Source organism: Panthera tigris, chromosome C2 (genome assembly GCF_018350195.1).
Source record: "Panthera tigris isolate Pti1 chromosome C2, P.tigris_Pti1_mat1.1, whole genome shotgun sequence".
Taxonomy (NCBI): Eukaryota; Metazoa; Chordata; class Mammalia; order Carnivora; family Felidae; genus Panthera; species Panthera tigris.
In genome coordinates, this window is record NC_056668.1 from 15696183 (window position 1) to 15720745 (window position 24563).

Below are 24563 nucleotides of genomic sequence, written 5' to 3' on the forward strand. Positions count from 1 at the left end.
CTTTTTCTCTACACCAGTGAAGCCTCCCCATAGACTACAGATGTGAGGGGATCTCAGACTTCAGGTTAAGCATGTCTATCACTTACACAACATTGTCTGGTGGACCACTTCATGTCATTATTTTCAAAAAAAAAAAATATCTCTTAGAGAGAGAGAACATGAGTTGGGGAGAAGTAGAAAGAGTGGGGATCCCAAGCAGGCTCTGCACTGCCAGTGCAGAGCCCGATGCGGGGGCTCGAACCCACAAACTGTGAGATAGTCACCTGAACCGAAGTCAAGAGTCAGATGCTTAACTGACTGAGCCACTCAGGTGCCCCCAAATCATTTTTTTTCTAAATCCATAAACTAGAAAACAACATTAAGAAATAAAAATATTGCTGTAAATTTTAAATTCATACTGGAAAGAAAATATTCTTAGTGCTGAATTGTCTAACACAGTCGTCACTGGCCATTGTTGCTATTTAAATTTAAGTTAAAATAAAAATAAAGGGGCACCTGGGTGGCTCAGTCGGTTAAGCATCTGACTTTGGCTCAGGTTATGATCTCGAGGTTCGTGAGTTTGAGCCACGCATCTGGCTCTGTGCTGACGGCTCAGAGCCTGGAGCCTGCTTCAGATTCTGTGTCTCCCTCTCTCTCTGCACCTCCCCTGCTCATACTCTGTCTCTCTCTTAAAAGTAAATAAATATTAAAAAATGAAATAAAAATAAAAATAAATAAATATTCAGTTTCTCCATCACATTAACCATATTTCCTTTTTTTTTTTTTTTCATTTTTGGAGAGAGAGAGAGAGAGAGAAAGAGAGGTTGCAGGTGAGCGAAAGGCAGAGAGAGAGTGGGTAAGAGAGAGAAAGAGAAAAGTGGGGCTCACCCAAAGCAAGGATCATGTTCACCTGAAGCAGGGCTCGAGCTCACCCAAAGTGGGGATCAGGCTCACAAACCGTGAGATCATGACCTGTGCCGAAGTCAGATGCTTAACCAACTGAGCCACCCAGGCACCCACATTAGCCCCATGTGGCTAATGGCTACCATATTGAACTGTGTAAATATGGAACACTGTCATCATTACAGAAAGTAATATTGGACAACACTATTCTAAAGTTTCAGAGCCAATCATTTTTGACAAAGAAAACAACTCCTGTTTTCTCTGCATGACTAGAATCTTAATATTTTAATCCTCAGCGAATCTGAGTTTTTGTAAAGTATGAAGGTATATGATATCAGAGGCTTGTAAGGACAGAGTATTATTCCTCATTTTAGACACAGACCAAGTTCCGTTGATAACTTTATTTTTAAACAGCCTTATTAGGGTCAAAAGACAGGCAAAAATCCAGAATTGCAACACTTTTTCCTAGAAACTTAATGCCTTTCAGATTGCTTGTAAGCCATAAAAATTCAGCACTGGGGAATTTAAAATGTTGAGTTAGTGACCTCATACATTTAACTTTTTCTCAGAAGTTTTCATGGTTTCCTTGCTAAATACAGAATGCACTTCTTTGTATCACATTCTTTTCCCATATTTGTAACTTTCACTTCCTTTTTACATGATACATATTTTAATATATTAAGGCTACCTTATTTACTGACATGAATAGATATGAGTGCAAGTGTTGAAGAAGAGAGAACTTTCAGGAATATTCTTGGAATTCTGTGATCTTATAGGCTAATAAACCTAGAGAACCGGTGTTTTCTTGGAACAAGAATGATTACAAGCTCTGAATGTCTTAGATATCACTAGACAGCTCTTCTTCCCCACCAAAGAGGAAACTTAATAAATCTTTGTCAGAATTTAAAATTTCCTCTCACTGCTTCTTCTGGAAATACTTGGAGGACTGGGTCACCAAAACCCAAATTCATTGTCTATTGAAGACATGGTCAAATCTCAGACATTTTAGTTAATGCCCAGCCTGAACATGTTATTTAATCTGCCTGCAGTGAAAAAATTGATATGTAACCCATAGATTCTCACTGTGACTTTTTTTTAACTTTCAGTGGATGACAGGGTGACTGAAAACACATCGTTCCTTTACAAGCAACATGGCCACCAATGCAGGGCGACCCCTCAACAGCATCCTGGATCAGCGAAGCCCATAGTGAAGGAATCTTTCTAGAGAATTCTATATATGCGCCTGTATCATGCTTATTGTGGCTTCCACTGCATGGTTCTGACAGGCAGACATCTGGAAATAAATTATCATGATAAGGATTGTTATTTTTATTTTTTTTTTATTTTTTTTTAACGTTTATTTATTTTTGAGACAGAGAGAGACAGAGCATGAATGGGGGAGGGGCAGAGAGAGAGGGAGAAACAGAATGGGAAGCAGGCTCCAGGCTCTGAGCCATCAGCCCAGAGCCCGACAAGGGGCTCGAACTCACGGACCGTGAGATCGTGACCTGAGCCGAAGTCGGACGCTTAACCGACTGAGCCACCCAGGCGCCCCAAGGATTGTTATTTTTAATAGATGCAGAATTTATATTCTTAACTCTTAGGAACTCTTCTAAATGGAAAGAGATAATTAATACACTCCCCACCCTTTCCTACAATTAAAGAAAGAGACACTGACTTTAGAAAACTAATTAATATTGTTCAACAGTTTAGGGAATGCTATTAATTTTCAAAAGTTTACTACAATCCTCACAGAATTTTCCCAGGCCCCGCCACAATACTGGTATAAAACAAATCACATAGGATATTAGAATTCAGAGAAGGGAAAGAGAAATGAAAGTTTGCATTAAAATGATGGCAAAGGAGCACCTGCGTGGCTCAGTCAGTTGAGCATCTGACTCTTGATATCGGCTCAGGTCATGACCTCACTGTTTGTGAGTTCAAGCCCCAAATCAGCCTCTGTGCACAGAGCCTGCTTGGGATTCTCTCTCTCTTTCTCTCCCTCCCCCACACACATGCGCTCTCTCTCTCTCTCTCTCTCTCTCTCTCTCTCAAAATAAATAAACTTTAAAAAAAGTTTAAATGATGGCAAAGATTTTGAATTTCCAGGAAGGGAAGTATCCCAAGGAATTCCAGATAGAGTAGGCAGTAAGAAAAGGAAATAACAGGAAAAATGCTGCCATCAGTGCTTCTGAGACTTTAAAGGGCATGGAAATCACAGCTTACTCAAATGAAGCATTTGATAAATAAATCTAGATTAGGACCTGAGATTCTTTTTTTTTTTTTTAACGTTTATTTATTTTTGAGACAGAGAGAGACAGAGCATGAACAGGGGAGGGGCAGAGAGAGAGGGAGACACAGAATCTGAAACAGGCTCCAGGCTCTGAGCGGTCAGCACAGAGCCTGACGTAGGGCTCGAACTCACGGGCCGTGAGATCATGACCTGAGCCGAAGTCGGACGCTTAACCGACCGAGCCACCCAGGCGCCCCAGGACCTGAGATTCTAAAAGGCTCCCAGGTTTTGAGTAACAAAGCTATGGTAGACTCAGTTACCATAATCAGCATATAACTCACATTTGCATTGATGTTTTGTTATCTAAGACTGGTGCTGAAATATCTTACCTCATTTGACTATAAATGAATGAAATTGGATTCTGTGAAATGTCTTGTACATCAACTCAAATCTTCTACACCTGCCTTTCCCAAGCTGGATATAATTAGATATGCCTGTTGTACAAATGTTCCATGCTCAAAGAAGTTTGGAAAATATTGCGTTAAACACAGATAAGTTTCTTTACGGTAAGACTCTCGGAGCCTTTAGCACAATGTCCATTACGAATCTTCAAGAGAGAGAATTGACCACACACAATGCTTTCTTCCTAGTACACCTGTTTATACCTCCTGGAGAAACTTCTCTACACTGTGAACAGTGACATATTGACAAGTTCTGAAGTCTCAGTGGTTAAGTTCATAGATACTTCTTTGGTCAGTGTAATTGCTGACCTATACTTAAGGGTAAGTCACTGATTGGGGTGCCTGGGTGGCTCAGTCCATTGAGCATCAGACTCTTGATTTCGACTCAGGTCATGATCTCATGGTTTGTGGGTTTGAGCCCCACAGCAGGCTCCTTGCTGACAGTGCGGAGCCTGCTTGGGATCTTCTCTCTGCCTCTCTCTCCGCCCCTACCCCCACTCACTTTCTCTCTCTCTCTCTCTCTCTCTATCCCTCTCTCAAAATAGTAAACTTTAAAAAAGAAAAAAGAAAAAGGCTAAGTCACTAATAAAAGAGTTTTCAAAGATGGTCAAGGCACCAGGTTACAAATAATGATCACCTTTGTCCCAGTCAATCAGATGGAGCTGAGCAGAGCATGCTAGTATAGAAAACACTGGAAAGCACACGATGCTGAGGATGTGCAGAAGGCATGTTATAGAATTAGGATGTTGAAAAACACCATTTCTTTTTTTTTAATGTTTATTTTATTTATTTTATTTTATTGTTTTTTTGAGAGAGAGACAGAGACAGAGTGTGGGTGGGGGAGGGAAAGAGAGAAGGAGACAGAATCAGAAACAGGGTCCCAGCTCTGAGCTGTCAGCACAGAGCCTGATGCGGGGCTCAAACTCATGAACTGTGAGATCGTGACCTGAGCCGAAGTTAAATGCTTAACCAACTGAGCCACCCAGGCGCCCCCAAAACCACCATTTCATATGGCACAGGAGAGCTGTAACCTGTAAGGAAATGATAGTGGCAAACAGGACAAAGCAGTCCTCTGTGAACCAAACAGAAACAGAATGGCTCATCAGATGTAAGAACGGAAGTGCCCCACCCAGGGAAACGGTTTAAAGAAAGTTTTCCAATCGTGCCACACAGAGCCTTGTGATCATTGCCTTTGCAAGCGAAGAGAAAGAGGAAATGTTTTCCAGAATAAGATTTGGGAAGACTGGTCTCATCTCTACCCACCAAGACAACTGGGAGAGAAGCTTCTAACTACAAAATACGTGAAACCCAAAGCTTCGAGAAATACTTCTCTGACCTCCCTTTAAACTGGTTGTGCTGAGGGGCACCTGGGTGGCTCAGTCGGTTGAGCACTGGACTTCAACTCAGGTCATGATCTCACGGTTTATGGGTTCAAGCCCCCTCTGCTGTTAGCAAAGAGCCTGCTTCAGATCCTCTGTCTCCCTCTCTCTCTGCTCTTCCCCAGCTCATGCTGTCTCTTCCTCTCTCTCAAAAATAAACCAGCATTTAAAAAATAAATAAACTAGTTTTGTTGAAATAAATAGTAGATTGAAGTTTTGCTTAGAGCAAAGAAGCTCCAACCAAACTGACTTTCTCTTTTACACATAGAATTGTATGCTTTCCAACTTCAGGAGGAAGTAGAAAATATACTGTTATGATAACTGAGTCCCCTGATAACAAAGACTTATCTCCTAGGAAACTGGGATGTAATGGTTCCCAAAATGTAACTGTATCAGAATCACCTGGAGAGCTTGTAAAAACACAGATTCTTGGAACCCACCCTAGAGCTTCTGATTCAGTTGGCCTGGGATGGAGTCTGAGAATTTGCATTTCTATCAAGTTTTCAGGTGATGCTGCCACTGCTGGTCCAAGACCCACACTTTGAAGAAGACTGCTGAAATGGAAGGAGCCTTAGTGATCGCCTGAAGCACCCCCTTTCCCCACAGATGAAGAGTCTGGGGCACGAAAGAACTTACCCCCTAGGGTGGGGCCATGAACAGCCCCCTTGACCACATTCCGGTGTGGCATCTCTGTGCTCTCCTGCCCACTCCTGTATCAGGAAAAGTTGTGAAACACTGGGATAGGGACCGAAACATATTACCTTGGGTCTTGCCCATCTACCCTTCTACTGTGTCTTTGCCTTTCACTGTCTTTCAGCTATTTTATAACTCTGAAAGTTGTAGAAAAACGATCAAAGTGCAAAGGATTATATTCTGAGGAAATGCCAGTGAATTGATATCTGTGAAGTATAATTGTTGGGCTGTCAGTATTAACCAAATATACATCAAGTGTGAAACTATACAGCAGTCTCTTTTTTTTAATATAATTTATTGTCAAATTGGTTTCCATACAACACCCAGTGCTCATCCCAACAAGTGCCCTCTTCCATGGCCATCACCCACTTTCCCCTCTCCCCCAGCCCCCATCAACCCTCAGTTTATTCTCAGTATTTAAGAGTCTCAGTCTCAGTATTTATGGTTTGCCTCCCTCCCTCTCTGTAACTTTTTTCCCCCTTCCCCTCCCCCATGGTCTTCTGTTAAGTTTCTCAGGATCCACATATGAGTGAAAACGTATGGTATCTGTCTTTCTCTGCCTGACTTATTTCACTTACCATAATACCCTCCAGTTCCATCCACGTTGCTGTAAATGGCCAGATTTCATTCTTTCTTATTGCCAAGTAGTATTCCATTGTACATATAAACCACATCTTCTTTATCCACTCATCAGTTGATGGACATTTAGGCTCTTTCCATAATTTGGCTATTGTTGAAAGTGCTGCTGTAAACATTGGGGTACAAGTGCCCCTATGCATCAGCACTCCTGTATCCCTTGGGTAAATTCCTAGCAGTGCTATTGCTGTGTCATAGGGTAGGCCTATTTTTAATTTTTTGAGGAACCTCCACACTGCTTTCCAGAATGGCTGCACCAGTTTGCATTCCCACCAGCAATGCAAGAGGGTTCCCATTTCTCCACATCCTCTTCAGCATCTATAGTCTCCTGATTTGTTCATTTTAAACACTCTGACCAGCGTGAAGTGGTATCTCAGTGGTTTTTTTTTTTTAATGTTTATTTTTGAGAGACAGAGACCAGGGGGAGGGGCAGGGAGAGAGAGGGAGACATAGAATCCTAAGCAGGCTCCAGGCTCTGAGCTGTCAGCACAGAGCCCGACACAAGCCTCGAACCCACAACCCGCGAGATCATGACCTGAGCTGAAGTAGAAAGCTCAACCGACTGAGCCCCCCAGGCACCCCTGTGTGGTTTTGATTTGTATTTCCCTGATGAGGAGTGATGTTGAGCATCTTTTCATGTGCCTATTGGCCATCTGGATGTCTTCTTTAGAGAAATGTCTATTCATGTTTTCTGCCCATTTCTTCACTGGAATATTTGTTTCTCGGATGTGGAGTTTGGTGAGGTCTTTATAGATTTTGGATCCTAGCCCTTTGTCTGATATGTCATTTGCAAATATCTTTTCCCATTCCGTTGGTTGCCTTTTGGTTTTGTTGATTGTTTCCTTTGCAGTGCAGAAGCTTTTTATTTTCATGAGGTCCCAATAGTTCATTTTTGCTTTTAATTTCCTTGTAAAGGCACATCTTTTAATCAAAATAATTTCTGATTGCTTTGTTTCCTGTGACACTGTATTTGTCAGCGTTCTCCAGAGAAACAAAACCAGTACAAGGAACTAGCTCATGCAATTATAAAGGCAGGAAAGTTCCCAAATCTCAGGGTGAGTCAGTAAGCTGGAGACTCAGGAAAGCTGACAGTAGATTTCCAGTCCAAGGGTGAAAGCCTGAGAATCAGGAGAGCCAGTGGTGGGTTCCTGTCTGAAGACAGGAGCATTGGGGACCATAGGAGGAACTGATAACCCAACTGAATGGCTTTCAGGCAGGAAGATGTCTTGTACTTGGTGGAGGGTCAGCCTCTTTGTTCTATTCAGGCCTTCGGTAGAATGTAAGGCCCACCCACACTGGGGAGGGCAATCTGCTTTATTCAGTCTATCAGCTTCAAAGTTCATCTCATCCCAAAACACCCCTCCAGAAGCGCCCAAGCTGCTTTTTGACAAAATATCTGGGCATCCTGGGCATTCGTAAAGTTAACCAACACAGATACCCTGTTGTCACAAACTCTGTATAAGCCCTAAAAATTCCTGACTTCACACTTAGCACAGAAAGCTAGTTACTGTTCATCATATTTGTTCAGTTCTACCACCTGGCCATAACTGAAGATTTACTTAGGACAAAAGGTAAATTCTTGGGGTGCTTGGGTGGCTCAGTCGGTTGAGCATCCGACTTTGGCTCAGGTCATGATCCCACAGTTCGTGGGTTTGACCCCTGTGTGGGGCTCTGTGCTGATAGCTCAGATCCTGGAGCCTGTTTTGGATTCTGTGTCTCCCTCTCTCTTTGCCGCTCCCCCACCTGGACTCTCTCTCCCTCTCTCTCTCTCCCTCTCAAAAATAAATAAACGTTAAAAAAAAAAAAAAGAACAAAAGGTAAATTCTTCCATCGTCAGTTTGCTAGGTGTGAGGCACAAGCCAGGGATGAAAAAAATGACCAAAAATAGCTGACTAATATGAAGAATATTGGTGAAGAGGCAGCTTGATTTAAATGGGTTTTACCTAAGAACCTCCTTCTTTCCCTTTTTGCCCCTCTCATCAGGGATGTGATTTTATTTTCTCTCGTGATTGCCCTTTTAGAGCTAGAATCCTGCGAGTGTTCCTAGCGCTACCTTATGGAATAGGTTGGGTTTGGTAGGAGACACAGAATGAGGGTAAATAACTCAAAGTGGATTAGAAGGTAGCTGTGGGTACAGGCATCCATCGCCATGGGGCAGCAAGAGCTGGAAGGAGTAAACAGAAGGAAAGATAGGAAAGAAGGCTGAATGGAGCAGAGGGGGTGAGACTGGATGGGAGAAAGTGAGGTGAGCAGAGCAGACCGGTCACAGTCAGCTCTACATCCTTGAAGACGATGCTCAGATTACACCAAGAAGAGAGAAACCAACCTGGAGTTCAGAGAAGGCTCAAGTGGTGAGAGAGAAAAAAGAGCTGTTATCACTGAATTCCTTGAGAAAAAACTGTTAAGAAGAAGCCTGATGCCTTAAAGGACAGTGGCATCCACGGGTCAAACAAGCTTGAAATAAAGGGCAGATTTGATTGAATCATTAAGCATGACTGCCAGGTTCTTTCTTACCTTCGGGTTTTATGCATGCTATTCCCTCTGCCTGGAATGCCTTCTCTCTCTCTGCTATCACCTGTTCACTCTTATTAATTATTAGGTCTCCACCTACCTGCTCGTTCTCCTAGAAGACTCCTCTAACCCCCGGAGACTGGGTTTGGTGCCCTCCCCCGTGTTCTTGCCTCACCCTATTCTGGAACTTATTGCACCCATTGAGATTGCTTTCCGCCCTGCCTGTTTTCCTGAGTGAGCTGGGAGCTCCTTTACGGCAATGGCCGTGGCTTGTTTGAAGTTGTATCTCCAGAACATCCTTCCGTGCCCAGCACTGTACAGGAGTTTAACAGATATTTGCTACTAAACTGGGCTAATGAAAGGATGCCTGAGGACACTGCTTCTGCTTTCTCAATGGCATTTAAGGCCCTGTGCTGGGCGTTTGGTGGTGGAGCATCAGGAAGAGTGAGGTAGATAAAGCAAAGCGTCTGGACACTCTGCTGAGCCCCAAAGGAGCCTGATAACAGCTGTGACTCATGGTGTGGGACAAGACAAGTGAAACAATACACTACGGTAGCACAGGACAGGAGAGTAGGAGTGCCAGATCTAGTAAAGAAAAATACAGGGTGCCTGGGCACCCGGGTGGCTCAGCTGGTTAAGTGTCCAATTTTGGCTCACGTCATGATCTCACGGTTTGTGGGTTTGAGCCCCGTGTCGGGCTCTGTGCTGACAGCTCAGAGCCTGGAGCCTGTTTCATTCAGATTCTGTGTCTCCCTCTCTCTGTCCCTCCCCCTTCATGCTCTGTGTGTCTCTCTCTCTCTGAAATAAATGAACATTAAAATTTTTTTTTTTTAAAAACACAGGGTGCCTGGTTAAATTTGAACTTCAGATAAGCAACTAATAGTACATATAAATCTCATGGGGTATTGGGGGCATACTAATGCTGATATATGCATTGCTTGTTAAAATAAAGGTTTGACTTGGCCTGTAATTTATTAATCCTAAAAGAGAGGAACATGGCCTATAAGAGATACTATAACTTCTGTCTTATAGGGGGCATAATGGGGATAGAAGAGAAATAAAGATGATTCCGGAAAGACTTTCTTTTTATTCCTTTTTTTAAAAATATTTTTAATGTTTATTTATTTTTGAGAGGGAGAGAGTGAGCAAGTGGAAGAAGGGCAGAGAGAAAGGGAGACACAGAATCTGAAGCAGGTTCCAGGCCTGCTGTCAGCACAGAGCCCGATGTGGGGCTCGAACTCACAAACCTGAGCCAAAGTCGGACGCTTGGCTGGCTGAGCCGCCCAGGCGCCCCCCAAAAAGATTTTCTAGGCAAAATGGGAACTGAGTTGAGTTGCAAAGGACGCAAACCACAACGTGAGGAAATGTAGTTCAAGCAGAAGACCTTTCTGGTGAAAAGTCAGTGGCAGGTCCAGAGACTGGCTGAAATCTGGTTTGGCTAGTGTGAGAAGGTAGGAAATGAATGGTGAGCAACCCAGCTAGATGGTTGGGCAGGGTCTGGTCACTCCACTTGTGTCAGAGCCCCGGCACCCCCAGCACCCCTGCCCCACTCGCCTAGGCCAGACTTCATGAGCAGGCAAGATGGGATCTTTCTGCCTGGGAAATGTTTCATCTTTACCCAGTTGAGTAGCATTGGACATTAGTCTCTCCCCGTCAATAATGAAGAAGGAACACCAGGGATATTTCGCAAGGGTGATAAATTGCTCAATTGTTTGCATTTTTTTTCAAATATGGGTGTCAAAATAGCACCTCTAACCAAGTTGAGGAGAAAGTGAATATTAACAATGACTTATCAAAACAAGATGGGAAATACTAACAACTTCTAAGGCATTTATAATTTAGTCTTTTACACTTCTCTCTTACAACATTTATTTAGCATTATATGGCAAATATATAATGAAATTGATAAAATAGTTTACTTACCATCTAGGTAAGAGGTGGAAATGTTTATGTAAACTTTTTTGAGCACCTGCTATGCTCCAGGTGGCAACATATACAATTTTTTAATCTTTTTTTTTTTTTTAATATTTTACTCTTTTTAAGCAATCTCTACACCCAACACGGGGCTCGAAATCAGAACTTCGAGATCAAGAGTCATCGCTCCACTGACCAAGCCAGCCAGGCACCCCAATAATTTCCCTTAGTCTTAATCACAACATTACTAAATGTTATTGTACATATAAACATATGCAATAATAATATAACACTATTGTGTACATAAGCATATACAATAATGCTATAATGATTGTTATGTGCCTCTTGCTGAGTGAAGTTCAGGTTAATTTGCTCATCTATGATCACTCAACCAACAATTTGGTGATTTTAGGATTCAAATCTGATTTGACTCCAACGTCTATATTGTTTCTATTATATCACACCTATAGATATAGATCCATGGATAAATAACAATTGTTGAGCCTTATGGCATACACATTGTGGGAACAGAAAGGAAAGAACATCTCATTTTGCCTTATGGGCATCAGGAATGGCTTCACAAGGGAAGTGATGCTTGAGTAGTGATTGACAAAATTATCTCATCTTCTGATCAGATTAATAATAGGCAATATATGAAGCATACTCACAATAAAAGATTATTACTAGTTTTTTTTAATTATTACTAGTTTTAAAAACAGATACTGTATTAATTCAAAAAAGCTCTCATTAGGTCTTTGTAATCTTTTATTAAATGTTCCACATGGTGACACACACTTACATTGTCATACTTGCTTCCTTTTTTATTAAACACCCACTAATGTAATTAGTCATATTCATTAAATGGTCATTATTTATAATCTTCAGCTACTTATATGATTATAGTTTGATACCTCTTTTGTTAGAAGCACTACGCATTCACATAGAAATATATTTTAAATATCTTTATAATTCTATGACCTACATGAATGGTTACATAGTTGGGTTGACTAAATTCCTCCCACATAATTATTTCAATTATATAAAATATTACTTACATAAGTAGAATGGTATTATAGTTGTAAAATATTCAATTCTCCAATTATGTGAGATTAAATTAAGTAAGAAGGACTGAAATTTTAGCAGCATACTACTTAGAGAACATTTGAATGGTTCTATTCCTATATTTTATTTTATTTATTTGTTTTTTTAACGTCTATTTATTTATTTATTTTAAAGGTTACACTCATTACTTTTTTTAAGTTCATTTATTTATTTTGAGAGAGACAGAGAGTGAATGGGAGTAGGGGAGGGGCAGAGAGAACAGGAGAGAGAGAAAGAATCCCAAGCAGGCTCAGCACTGCCAGGACTAAGTCCGAGTCTAGAACTCATGAACTGCGAGATCATGACCTGAGCCGAAATCAAGATTCAGAGGCTTAATGGACTGAGCCACCTAGTTGCCTCTAAAGTTTTTTTTTTTTTTTAACGTTTATTTATTTTTGAGACAGAGAGAGACAGAGCATGAACGGGGGAGGGGCAGAGAGAGAGGGAGACACAGAACCGGAAGCAGGCTCCAGGCTCTGGGGCATCAGCCCAGAGCCCCACGTGGGGCTCGAACTCACGGACCTCGAGATCGTGACCTGAGCTGAAGTCGGGCGCTTAACCGACTGAGCCACCCAGGCGCCCCTAAAGTTTATTTAAGTAATCTCTATACCCAACATGGGGTGTGAACCCATGACCCTGAGATCAAGAGTCACATGCCCCTCCGACTGAGCCAGCTAAGTGCCCCTCTATTTCTATACTTTAAACGATGCACCTATAGTGATAAAATATGAAAGCAAAATGTTTTCCAATGTTTTGCTTTCTTAAAAGACATTAACCAAATTTTAGTTTAAAACCTCAAAGAGTGTTAGTTATGAATATATTCTTGTGGGTTGAATCCTCTCTGAACCCAAACCTGGCTTCCAAATTCTCTTTCAAGGAAGCCCTCTAGAGGGATTTCACTTACTCTGGTTAATACCTATTTTTCCTGGCAACTCATTGCCCATTGCCTTAGAAACTTTTGCAGATTTTTCTCCCATAGAAAAGGCTATTAAAAAATTCCCAGGACTCTATTCTTCACTTAGTAATCTTGGCCGTCTTTGACTGACTTTCTGACAATGACCGTCCAGAAGCTGCAGGAAGAAGCGTGTAATTCTGACCTTGACAAGAACACTGGTGAGGAAGGTTATGTGCTTGAATTTCAGATGTGTTCCTCAGGGAGTCATATAAATTTGATGCTTATACTCATTAAAGAAGAAATCTTTTTTTATTAAAGGATAAATTTAAATGAAGAGAAAATTATGACTTTCACACAACATAAAATAACCATGTATAGAAGATTTTATTTACCTCAGGAATTAATGAGGGGCCAACAGATGTTGTAGCCAGTTTAAAAGAGAACCACAAGTTTGTAGTCAGATAAAGAATGTGAAATGAATTTGCAAACAGATGCAAAACTGGCAAAACTGGTCAATATCCACTGGAATACAATTTGCATTTTTGCGGACAGGAAGTGTTTGCATTACAATAAATTTTCCACAAGTTAACTTCTGTATCTAAAAGGTTGTGAAGGGAGGGATGCCTGGGTGGCTCAGTCTGTGAAGCAGCTGACTTTGGTTCAGGTCATGATCTTGCAGTTCTTGAGTTCAAACCCTGCATCGGGCTCTTCACTGTCAGCATAGAACTGGCTTTGGATCCTCTGTCCCCTTCTCTCTCTCTCTCTCTCAAAAATAAATAAAAACATTTTTTTAAATATTAAAAAATAAATAACAGGTTATGAAATAGCCTCGTTGAAAGTAAAGATATAGATAACCCAGATGGATGAGGTAGAAGGCAATTAGTAAATTTCAAAGTCTGTCCCATTTTTTCTCATGTATTCTTTATTTAAACGGTGCTTTTGGGGGCGTCTGGGTGGCTCAGTCGGTTGAGTGTCTGACTTCAACTCGGGTCATGATCTCATGGTTTGTGAGTTCCAGTCCTGCATGGGGCGGGCTCACTGTTGTCCACGCAGAGCCCTCTTCAGATCTTCTGTCCCCCTCTCTCTTTGTCCCTCCCTCTCTCTCACTCTCTTTCTTTCAAAAACAAATAGAAAAAAAATTTTTTAAATAAATAAAGGGTGCTTTTAATGCATGTGACATCGTATTAATGATAAATAGCTCAAGATTTAGAAATTAACTGGTAAATAAATTAGTTGTTGCAGTCAAAGTCTCACATGCAGGAGTCCAGTACTGAAATTCATTTTGGACAATAACATAAAACGTAAGCATTCTTTTGAGAATCTGGCACTGACTAATTCTACGCTGACACCAAAGCTGAAATGTTATTCTATTTTCTGTCCATGTCCGTGAAATACAATATAAACATTCTGAATGATTCGGATCAGTTATCTAACTACAAGCAATTTCCATGCCACTCACAGATCTACCTCTATCATAATAACAATAATACCAGCAGTAATAATAAAAACTATGGCAGCCAATTCTTACCAATCCCTTAACATGTGCCAGACCGTGTTAGGTCTTTCACCGATAAATGTTTAATTTTCATAATACCACATACAGTGGGGTATAATTATACCTATTTATGGAAAAGCAGTTCATGCCTTCCTTACTCTAAGCCCTTCTTTTTAAATAAAGAACAGGACATTTTAAGCAAACAAGTTTCATTGAATGATCTGAATTATAGTATTTCAAAAGCAGCACGGTTGGGTGAACTAAATAGCAATCCTTTTTTTGGCTCTGGTTTCCTCAATGACTTGGCTTCTTTCCCCTCAGTTTTAAGTTATGAATAGCATTATATAATTGCTGATGTTTAATCTCTGGGCAATGCTTCGAGACATCTCTTAAGGTCTAAAACCCTCAATTATTCCTCTTTTTATGAGTGGAGAGAATTGGAAAGGACTTGAGTGCCTTGCTTTCAACAGACAGATTTAGAGTCTGGAATTGTTGACTTCTAGCCATTCAGAGAGAAAACATCTAAAAGAATAATGCAATAAAATTACAAAACAAACATCTTTTGGGGAACTGAGATACTCTCTGGACTGCCCACGTTGGAAAACTGTGTTCACACTTACCATCTTCTTTGCACTCCTTCCTCCTTTTTTTCTCCATCTCTGTTCTCTTTATTGGCTTTGTATGATTAAAGAGTCATTTAGTACCTCTGACCACACAAAAGAATAAAGAAATAGGCGAAGTTTGACTTTCTCTATGACATATGCAAAGGAATTCATTTTAATATATGTTGCATTTATTTTACAGATGACTTTTTCTTGTTTTCCTAGAGTTACAGTTCTAAACTCTCTCCAACTTGCTCTGCGTTTTTAATTCCTCACTTTGCATTGTGGCAAAAGGAGAAAAAAAGCAATCACTATGCCAAGGACACCCTCTAAATAAAGATGGTTTATCCCAGGCCTGACTGTGAGCTTTCTCCTCCCCACCGATAGAAAGTGTTAGAAAAAGGAAGTAGCATGAGTCATTACTATTGCCACACATTCAGGAAAACCCCTGCTCAGTCTTCCTCTCTACCCTGTGTATGACAGGAGGTAAATTTTCAGAACATATATTCAGGAGTTTTCTGTAAGAATGCAGCATCAATTTGATTAAAAACAATAAAAAGAAGGACAGACATAAAAAATCTTTGAAGAAGAGAAGAATGAGTCTGATCTAAATTTGTTGAGAGGCTAGTTGTTTGGAAGTGGGAATGCTGTGTCCGTTTCTTACACATCCTCTAAAATAACTAGGACCACTCCTAGATCAGGTCACCCAAGCATATCCCACCCCTAAGTGGCTGACGTATACACAGGATTGTTTCTATGGGGAAGACACATTCAGCTTTCCAGTTTGATTACCAAGGACATGTTCAACAAAATGAAAAGACAACCTACGGAATGAGAGAAAATATTTGCAGACCATATAGTTAATTTTATACATGGTGTGAGGTAAGGGGTTCAACTTTATTCTTTTGCATCCAGTTGTTCCAACACTATTTGTTGAAAAGATAAAATATTTGTTGTTTGTGTGTGTGTGTGTGTGTGTGTGTGTGTGTTTAAAGTATAATCTCCATTTTATTTTATTTTTTGCACAAAGCAGTTTTTCTTCAGTCCTTAAAGACTTATCTCCTTACATGGGCTTTGATGGAGGTCATGAGGCAGCACCTGTGGGTCTAAATCAGAGTGGGGTCCTTCTGTGCTTCACGAGGGTGATTCCTAACTACTTTGCTGTGAATGGCACAACTCACACAGCAATGTAGTTTTGTATACAGCTTGAGAAGCATCTAGGCGTCCAAGACACTTGCTTCAGAAATGTCCTTGATGGTGGCAGCCTCCACTATGTTCAGAATAATGAACTTCCTAATGGCCTTTTCCTTGGGCATGCAGTGGGAGAAGTTGGTGGAGCAAACAGGCTGCACTTGGCCGTGGCCCTTTCTGGCATGACCATTATTCCTTCTTTTCCTGGTCATCTTCGAAGCGAGGACTCGAGAGAGTGAAAAGATTATGGTTTATCCATTGAATTATGCCAGTACCACATTGTCTTTACCACTTTATTACTGTAGCTTCGTAATAAGTTTTGAAACTGGGAAGTCTACATCCTACAAGCTTCTTAATCTTTTAGAAGATTGCTTTGAATATTCTGTTTCCATGAGTTTCCATATAAATATTAACCTGTCAGTTTCTGCAAAAAAAAAAAAATAGCAGCTGGGACTTTGAGAGGGATTGAGTTGAACACATAGATCAATTTGTAGAATATTGCCGTCTTAACAATAGTGCCTTCTGATCCACGAATATGGGATGTTTTTCCATTTATGTAGATATTCTTTAATTTTTTTCAGACATTTTGTGTGTTTTCTGTATATAAATCTTGTGCTTTAAATAAATTCACTTCTAAATTTTTTTTTTTGCTCTTGTAAATGGAATTTACAAGATTGATTATAGGTGATTATAGTTGATTATAGTTTTGGATTATTCTCACACTTTCCTTTAATTCTTTAAACATGGTTTCCTTTAGTTCATTAGGTGATTTAAAGTCTTTGTTTAAAAAGTCCAAAGTCTGGACATTGTTAGAGAGAATTGTCTGGTTGTTTTCTTTTGCATGGGCTACACATTCTTGTTTCTTTGTGTGTCTTATATTTTTCTGTTGAAAAAATATTTTTCTGTTTTAAACAATATATTGTGGCAACTCTGGAAATCAGATGCTCTCTCCAGGCTTTTTTGTTGCTGTTTTTTTTGTTTTTGTTATTATTGTTGCTTTTTATTTATTTATCAGCTTAGTGACTTTTCTGCAGTCTTTGTGTAAAGTCTGTGTTCTTTGTCATATGTGGCTGTTGAAGTCTCTGCCTGGTTAGCTTAGTGGTCAGCTAATGATTACCTAGAGATTTCCATAAATGCTTTGGACTAATAACTCTCCCAGCCTTTGTGTGTTGGGATCTTACACCTCTGTCTTAGCTTGTGCAGAGCCTCAAGGCAAGCTAGAGAGGAAAGATTAGGACCTTCTGGGGCCTTTTCTGTGTATGTACATGGTCTTCTAGATTTCCAAGAATGTGTGTGAGCTTTTCAAAATCTCTTATGGACCTCTCATTTCTCTGTTGTTCTTTTTTAAGTGTTTTGATTAGGCCCACTCAGTAACCTCATCTCAGATAGCTGCAATCTTAAACAATTGCCATTGATTTTTTTTTCCCCAAGTCCCTAGAATCAGGGATGTTGGTACAGAGCATGCTCTGAGTCAGGTCAAATAAAGTCAGGTCATGGGAAGGGGGATTTTCAATAAGAGGCTTTACTGGTCAAATGTTGACAATTGGTCAAATGTTGACAGGCTTTGGGGAAGTTCCAAACCCATTCTACCCTCTCCAGTTAGACTGTTGGTTCACACAGCTATCACGTTGTGCAACTTTTGGTCCTCAAGGGGAGAGGAGGATGGTTCTTACCAAGAGTCAGCCATTTTTCTTGATAAACACGACTTGGAATTGTGTAATTCTTTAGTTAATTTTCAGAATACAGAAAAATTTGATTTTGACTTTTGCCACAGCTTTTATTGCCTTTATGGAGAAGCAGATTTTTGGAGATCCTTATCTGCCATTCAGGAAGCACTTTTTTTTTTATTAAGTTAAAAGATAATTTTTTAAAGGTAAAAACATGATACATAAATCAATACAAATATTAAATAAACACATGGCAAAGGTTTTATTTAATTCATTACTTAATGTGGGACACAGTAAGATGTTATATATTCAAGAAAGTATTGAAAGAACACACACACACACACACACACACACATACACATACACAGACAATTGAGAGAGCTGTATACTAGGACTTCCAACACTACGTTAAATAACAATGGTGAGAGTGAACTATTGGGACCTCATCAACATAAAAACCTTCTGCACTGCAAAGGAAACAATTGACAAAACTAAAAGGCAACTGATGTAATGGGAAAAGATATTTGCAAATGACATATCAGATAAAGGGCTAGTATCTAAAATCTATAAAGAACTCACCAAACTCCACACCCAAAAAAAAATAATCCAGTGAAGAAATGGGCAGAAGACAGGAACAGACACTTTTTCAAAGAAGACATCCAGATGGCCAACAGACACATGAAAAGATGCTCAACGTCACTCCTCATCAGGGAAATACAAATCAAAACCACACTGAGATATCACCTCACGCCTGTCAGAGTGGCTAAAATGAACAAATCAGGAGACTGTAGATGTTGGTGAGGATGTGGAGAAATGGGAACCCTCTGGCACTGTTGGTGGGAATGCAAACTGGTGCAGCCACTCTGGAAAACAGTGTGGAGTTTCCTCAAAAAATTAAAAATAGAACTACCCTATGACCCAGCAATAGCACAGCTAGGAATTTACCCAAGGGATACAGGAGTGCTGATGCATAGGGGCACTTGTACCCCAATGTTTATAGCAGCACTTTCAACAATAGCCAATTATGGAAAGACCCTAAATGTCCATCAACTGATGAATGGATAAAGAAATTGTGGTTTACATACACAATGGAATACTACTTGGCAATGAGAATGAATGAGATGTGGCCTTTTGTAGCAACGTGGATGGAACTGGAGAGTGTTAATGCTAAGTGAAATAAGTCATACAGAGAAAGACAGATACTGTACGTTTTCATTCTTATGTGAATCCTGAGAAACTTAACAGAAGACCATGGGGGAGGGGAAGGAAAAAAAAGTTAGAGAGGGAGGGAGCCAAACCATAAGAGACTCTTAAAAACTGAGAATAAACTGGGGGTTGATAGGGGGTGGGAGGGAGGGGAGGGTGAGTGATGGGCATTGAGGAGGGCACCTGTTGGGATGAGCACTGGGTGTTGTATGGAAACCAATTTGACAATAAACTTCATATTTAAAAAAAAAAAAGAAAAAAAGTTGTGCCTTTAATTTGCCTTATAAATCTTTTCAGGATCCAGGTATATCCCATCTCCCTGGGTAATTAGTTCACTTTTCACTACATGTGCATGACGTGATTCTTATAGGTCACTTTTCCATATTAAATGTCAAGGGCCTTTGAAGACTATTCCTAGTTTATATGATAGGAATCAATTCCCTACATACAGCCCCACGAATGTTCTCCACGTGTGTATACATGACAAGGAAGCAACCTAGGGTACTGCATCGATTTAGAGGAAGTCAGAAAACAGGGAAATGTCTGTGAGCCCTGATAGGAAGGAAAGGGGGGGGGAGTCTAAAATCAATTAATGTTTTCTCTTTAGATTCTCTCATTTCCTATAATGTTATACAAAGTAAAGATTTCGGAAGAAAGAGAAGATTCGAGGACATGGAGGGAGAGGATAAAGTGGGAGTTTTGTGGAGACTTCAAGGGCATCAAAGTGATGATCATACAGAGCTAAGCACGGCTGGCTTCATAGATGTGCCACATGTGCAGTTGCACAGGACCTGCACTCAGAAGGGCCCTGCCCTGGCTTTAAATGCTTTACTGTCAGTGTCAGAGATTCTTAGTTTTTGAACCAAGGGGTCCAAATTTTCATGTCACGCTTGGTCCACAAATTATGCAATAAACCCTGATGCTACATCAAGCTTTTTTTAAGTTTGAACCAATTACAAATTAAAAGGAAGCATTTATTCAAATTTCCACCTATTTATTACTCTGATGGCCTTATACTAGGATCCAAGAATAATAGCAAACCAAACTGAGATCTCACAGTCCCATGCTTTTCCCACAGATGGAAAGAATAGGAGGCAAGAAACGACTCTGAGCAACAACCATCAGGAGTCATGTACAATTGATCTTTGCGCAGAGCGTAGGAAGAGACGCGTGTTCCTATTAAGAGTTCTTACACGAGCTTAGATAACTGCTCCTAAAATCGAATGCTAGACCTCTAGTAATGGGTGACATCTGCCCCTAGCTAGTGAAGTGGCTTCAAAATCCCCAATCTAGGAACTGAGTAATTCGTCACCATTGTCAAAACCATCCTTTGTCATCCTTCACCCTTAACAGACGTTACCCAGTGTAAGAAAAAGAAAATGCCTACAAGCTGAGCGTGTATTACTCACTGTAGAAAAGTAATTACCCTTACTTCCATTTCATGCATTGAAACAGAACAAATGTCCTATTTCCACATTCTATACACACATATTCATATAAATACAAACGTGCATCTCTGCACGAAGTGACAGGGCTTTCTATTTGTAGACATATTTGTATTTAACATACTCTGGATAGAGGGGCACATGGTGGGGGGTGGTGCTCAGCCAGTTAAGCGCCCAACTCTTGATTTCAGCTCAGGTCATGATCTCAGGATTCATGAGCGAGAGCCCCGCCAACGGCTCTGCACTGACAGCGTGGAGCCTGCTTGGGATTTCTTTCTGCCTCTCTCTCTCAAAAAAAAAAAATAGGATGTAAAAAATTTCTTTAACATACTCTGAAAAGATATTTAAAATGAAGGAATTTGGATATGATCAATATCTTCCAAGAACTTTCACCTGGTAAGACAGAGGACACTGCTGCCCAAATTGATAAATGGAGAGCCTGACCTGCTGGTATGGCAGTGCTTTTAATCAGCTCCCAAAATAAAACAACGTAGCCCCGTCACTGCTGATTCACCACTACCCTCAAGGGTTTGAGTTTCCTTCTTGTGGCAGAATCTTCTGCATCCGCCCCCACACACTTCACCCCATATACTGGTTCTTTTTCTTCCATACTAAGTTTCAAGCAATAGGATTGTATTGGCCAGAGTTCCCCAGAGAAACAGAACCAATAGGAGATAGAGGGGGGGGGGATTTATTAAAGGGAATTAGCGCATGTGATTATGGAGGCTGACAAGTCCCAAGATTTGTCATCTGTTAGCTAGAGACCTAGGAAGCCAATGGTGCAGTTCTCATGTGAAGGTGGACAGGCTTGAGACCCAGAAAGAGCCAATGTCTCTTATCTGGTCTAAAGGCAGGAAAGAGCCAACATCCCAACTCAAGGGAGGCAGGCAGGAGGAGATCTCTCTTACTCATAGCCTTTTTGTTCTATTCAGTACTTCAACTGATCAGACAAGCTCCACCCACATTAGGGAGGCCAATCTGCTTTACTCATTTTACTAATTAAAAAGTAAATCCCAGAAAGCCTGGGTGGCTCAGTCGGTTAAGCCTCAGACTCTTGATTTTGACTCAGGTCATGATCTCATGATTCATGAGTTTGAGCTTCTTTGCTGACAGTACAGAGCCTACCTGGGATTCTGTCTCACTCCCTCTCTCTGCCCCTCCCTCGCTCATTCTCTCTCTCTCTTTCTATCTCGCAAAATAAAAACAAACAAAAAAGTAAATCTCATGCAAAAACACCCTCACAGAGACACCCAGAATAATGTTTGACCAAACATCTGGGGACCCCATGGCCCAGAAGCATCTCATGGCAGCTTCCAGGATAGCCAGCCCACCAAGTTGGCCTCTCTTCTTCTTGTCCCTACTCCCTGTAGCCATCTTGAACCCTAACAATGAGCAGCTGGCATCTCAGATTATAATAACGAGGGACATCCCTAGGGGCACCTGAGTGGCTCTATAGGTTAAGCGTCCGACTTCGGCTCAGGTCATGATCTCATGGTTTGTGAGTTCGAGTCCCGCATCAGGCTCTGGTCTGCCCCTCCACTGCTTGCACTCTGTCTCCCGCATTGTCTCAAAAATAAATTAACGTTAAAAAAAATTTTAATATAATAATGAGGGACATCCCTTAATAAGAGCAGATAAATTTGAGGCTCTGAAGATTTTATGGAGCAGAACCTCCAAACCAACCCAGGACTCTATGTTCACACCTACTCTATGATGTGGAAAAAAAAAAATGCTTTTTCACATTATAGAAGAATCTTTCCACTGTTACTAGGGGGTGGTGATTGGGTCCGGGGCACAAGCATGGAATCTGCCCCTTTGCCACTGATTCTAATCCCAATACACCTCCCTTATTCTCCCATTGCACATTACAGAACAGGATCACACATTGGACAACAAATTAGCTAAAATACTTATGACTAGAAAGAAAGAAAGCTATAAGACCTGTGTAGCTCACCAACTCTACAGTGAGGGTGATAATAAGACTTCTACAGCACAGTGATCTTTCGTGCACCTTTCACAACAATTCATTTCTTTCCAAAAGTAACCTTGTGAAGCAGAGAAAGCTGATATTTTCACCCTCATGTTTCTCTCTGAAAAATCTAGGATTGCCCTGCTTGGATGATAATTTGGTTTTAATTGATTCCTCATATGAAGCTAAGCAAAACCATGCAGAATCAAGTGGGCAATCTAATATCTTATTAAATAGAACACTATCACTTTGCAAATGTTTATGGGGAGCTTTAAAACGGCCTTTATAAATGCAAATTAAGCCTTAAAGCAATATGCTGAAATAATAGTAACATTCTGTTTTAACATGATCGACATCAAAATGACTGCTAAATTTAATTGCCTTTCAATGGAAAACTCTGGTCACTGTAGAACAGAAGGAACTTGGGCTTGTCATTTGTTCGTTGTCTTGGGTTTTCAATTAAACAAGAAAACGCTATTATTGGTGTCAAATGCATGTTAGCATTAAAGGCCAGGGGAGGGGCGCCTGGCTGGCTTAGTTTAGTGAAGTGTGCAGCTTTTGATCTTGAGGTTGTGGGTTCAAGCCCCACGTTGGATGTAGAGATTACTTAAAAATAAAATCTTAAAGTTTTTAAAAACCTTTATTTATTTTTGAAAGCCAGAGAGAGACAGAGTGTGAGCAGAGGAGAGGCAGAGAGCGAGAGAGACACAGAATCCGAAACAGACTCCAGGCTCCGAGCTGTCAGCACAGGGTCCAACGCGGGGCTGGAACTCAAAAACTGTGAGATCATGACCTGAGCCAAAGTCAGATGTTTAACCAACTGAGCCACCCAGGTGCCCCTAAAAATAAAATCTTTAAATAAATAAATAAAGGCCAGGAGAAATCCTAAAGCTGAGAGCTCTTTAACTTTTTTTAGCCCTGTGTTACTCAATTTATTTGATCATGAAGCAGTGTTTTCTTCTTTTTTTTTTTTTATTACATACTTAACATTTCAAACACTGATGTTGCAAAAGCATGGTTTCAGAAATCTGATACCACATTCAACTTCCAGAGCACTTTCTTCTAAACAAACAGCAGTTAAGGATGAGGTTGGGAGGGGGCAGGGTCTCCGCGCCCAGCTTTCTCTCCACCATCCTCCCAAATTAGGATTGCCAGACTCAGCCAATAAAAATACAGAGCTCCCAGCGCACCTGGGGGGTTCAGTTGAGCCTCTTACTCTAGATTTCAGCTCAGGTCATGATCCCCCTGGTTCAGGGGATCGAACCCCGTGTCGGGCTCTGTGCTGACAGTGCTCAGCCTGCTTTAGATTTTCTGTCTGTCTCTCTGCTCCTCTCCCCCACCTCTCAAAACTAAATAAACCATTTAAAACAAAATACAGAGGCATCTGGGTGGCTCAGTGGGTTCAGCGACCAACACTTGATCTTGGCTCAGGTCCTGATTTCATGGTTTGTGAGTTCAGTCTCCATGTTGGGCTCTGCACTGACAGTGTGGAGCCTCCTTGAGATTCTCTCTCCCTCTCTCTGTGCCCCTCCCCCCCCCGTCAAAATAAATAAATAAACTTTAAAAAAATTAAAAAAAAATTTAAAATACAGAGTTCCCAGTTAAAATTAAACTTCAGATAAATAGCTTTTTTTTTTTTTTACACAATGATTGGGACATACTTATGCCATATATATATATATGTATATATATACACATCTCATATTTTGTCTGACAACCCTGCCCCTGACCCATCCTCAGGAAGGGAGGGGCTGATGGTCCTCCTGGCTCATATATCCAGACATTTAATGGACAAACTAGGAAGGACACAGGGTTAAAATCACAAACTTGGCCATCCTGGCCATCTTGGGGTTTTTTTGTTTGTTTGTTATTAATTAGCTACTGAGGTATTTCTACCTTTTTACCTTGATGGTCATCTGTGCAAAAGACTCTCAGGGATGCCTGGGTGGCTCAGTTGGTCGAGTGTCTGACTTCGGCTCAGGTCATGATCTCACAGTTCATGAGTTCAAGCCCCGCGTCAGGCTCTGTGCTGAGAGCTTAGAGCCTGGAACCTGCTTCGGATTCTGTGTCTCCCTCTCTCTCTGTTCCTCCCCTGTTCGCACTCTGTCTCTCTCTCTCTCTCTTTGAAAAATATAAAAAGTTAAAAAAAAGACTCTCCATGCACCTCTGTAGATGGATCACTCTCCCCACTTTTCCACCCTGGTATGTGCCCCAGGAGCCTGGTTAGAGGGACCACAGCAACAAAGTTCCCTTGCCCTCTGACTTGTGATTGGGTTTTCCCAG

General features: G+C 40.9%; 1 long non-coding RNA gene and 1 pseudogene across 1 annotated transcript in view; one reads left to right on the forward strand and one right to left on the reverse strand.

The window, feature by feature from the left end:
- Positions 1 to 5489, forward strand: part of LOC107180876 — a 28581-nt gene extending 23092 nt beyond the window's left edge. The window contains exon 3 of the long non-coding RNA XR_001511633.2: positions 5456 to 5489. This is a non-coding gene — a long non-coding RNA (uncharacterized LOC107180876). The remainder of the gene's footprint in view (positions 1 to 5455) is intronic.
- Positions 5490 to 15865: 10376 nt separating this feature from the next.
- On the reverse strand, positions 15866 to 16205 carry LOC102966119 (annotated as a pseudogene).
- Positions 16206 to 24563: the final 8358 nt, after the last annotated feature.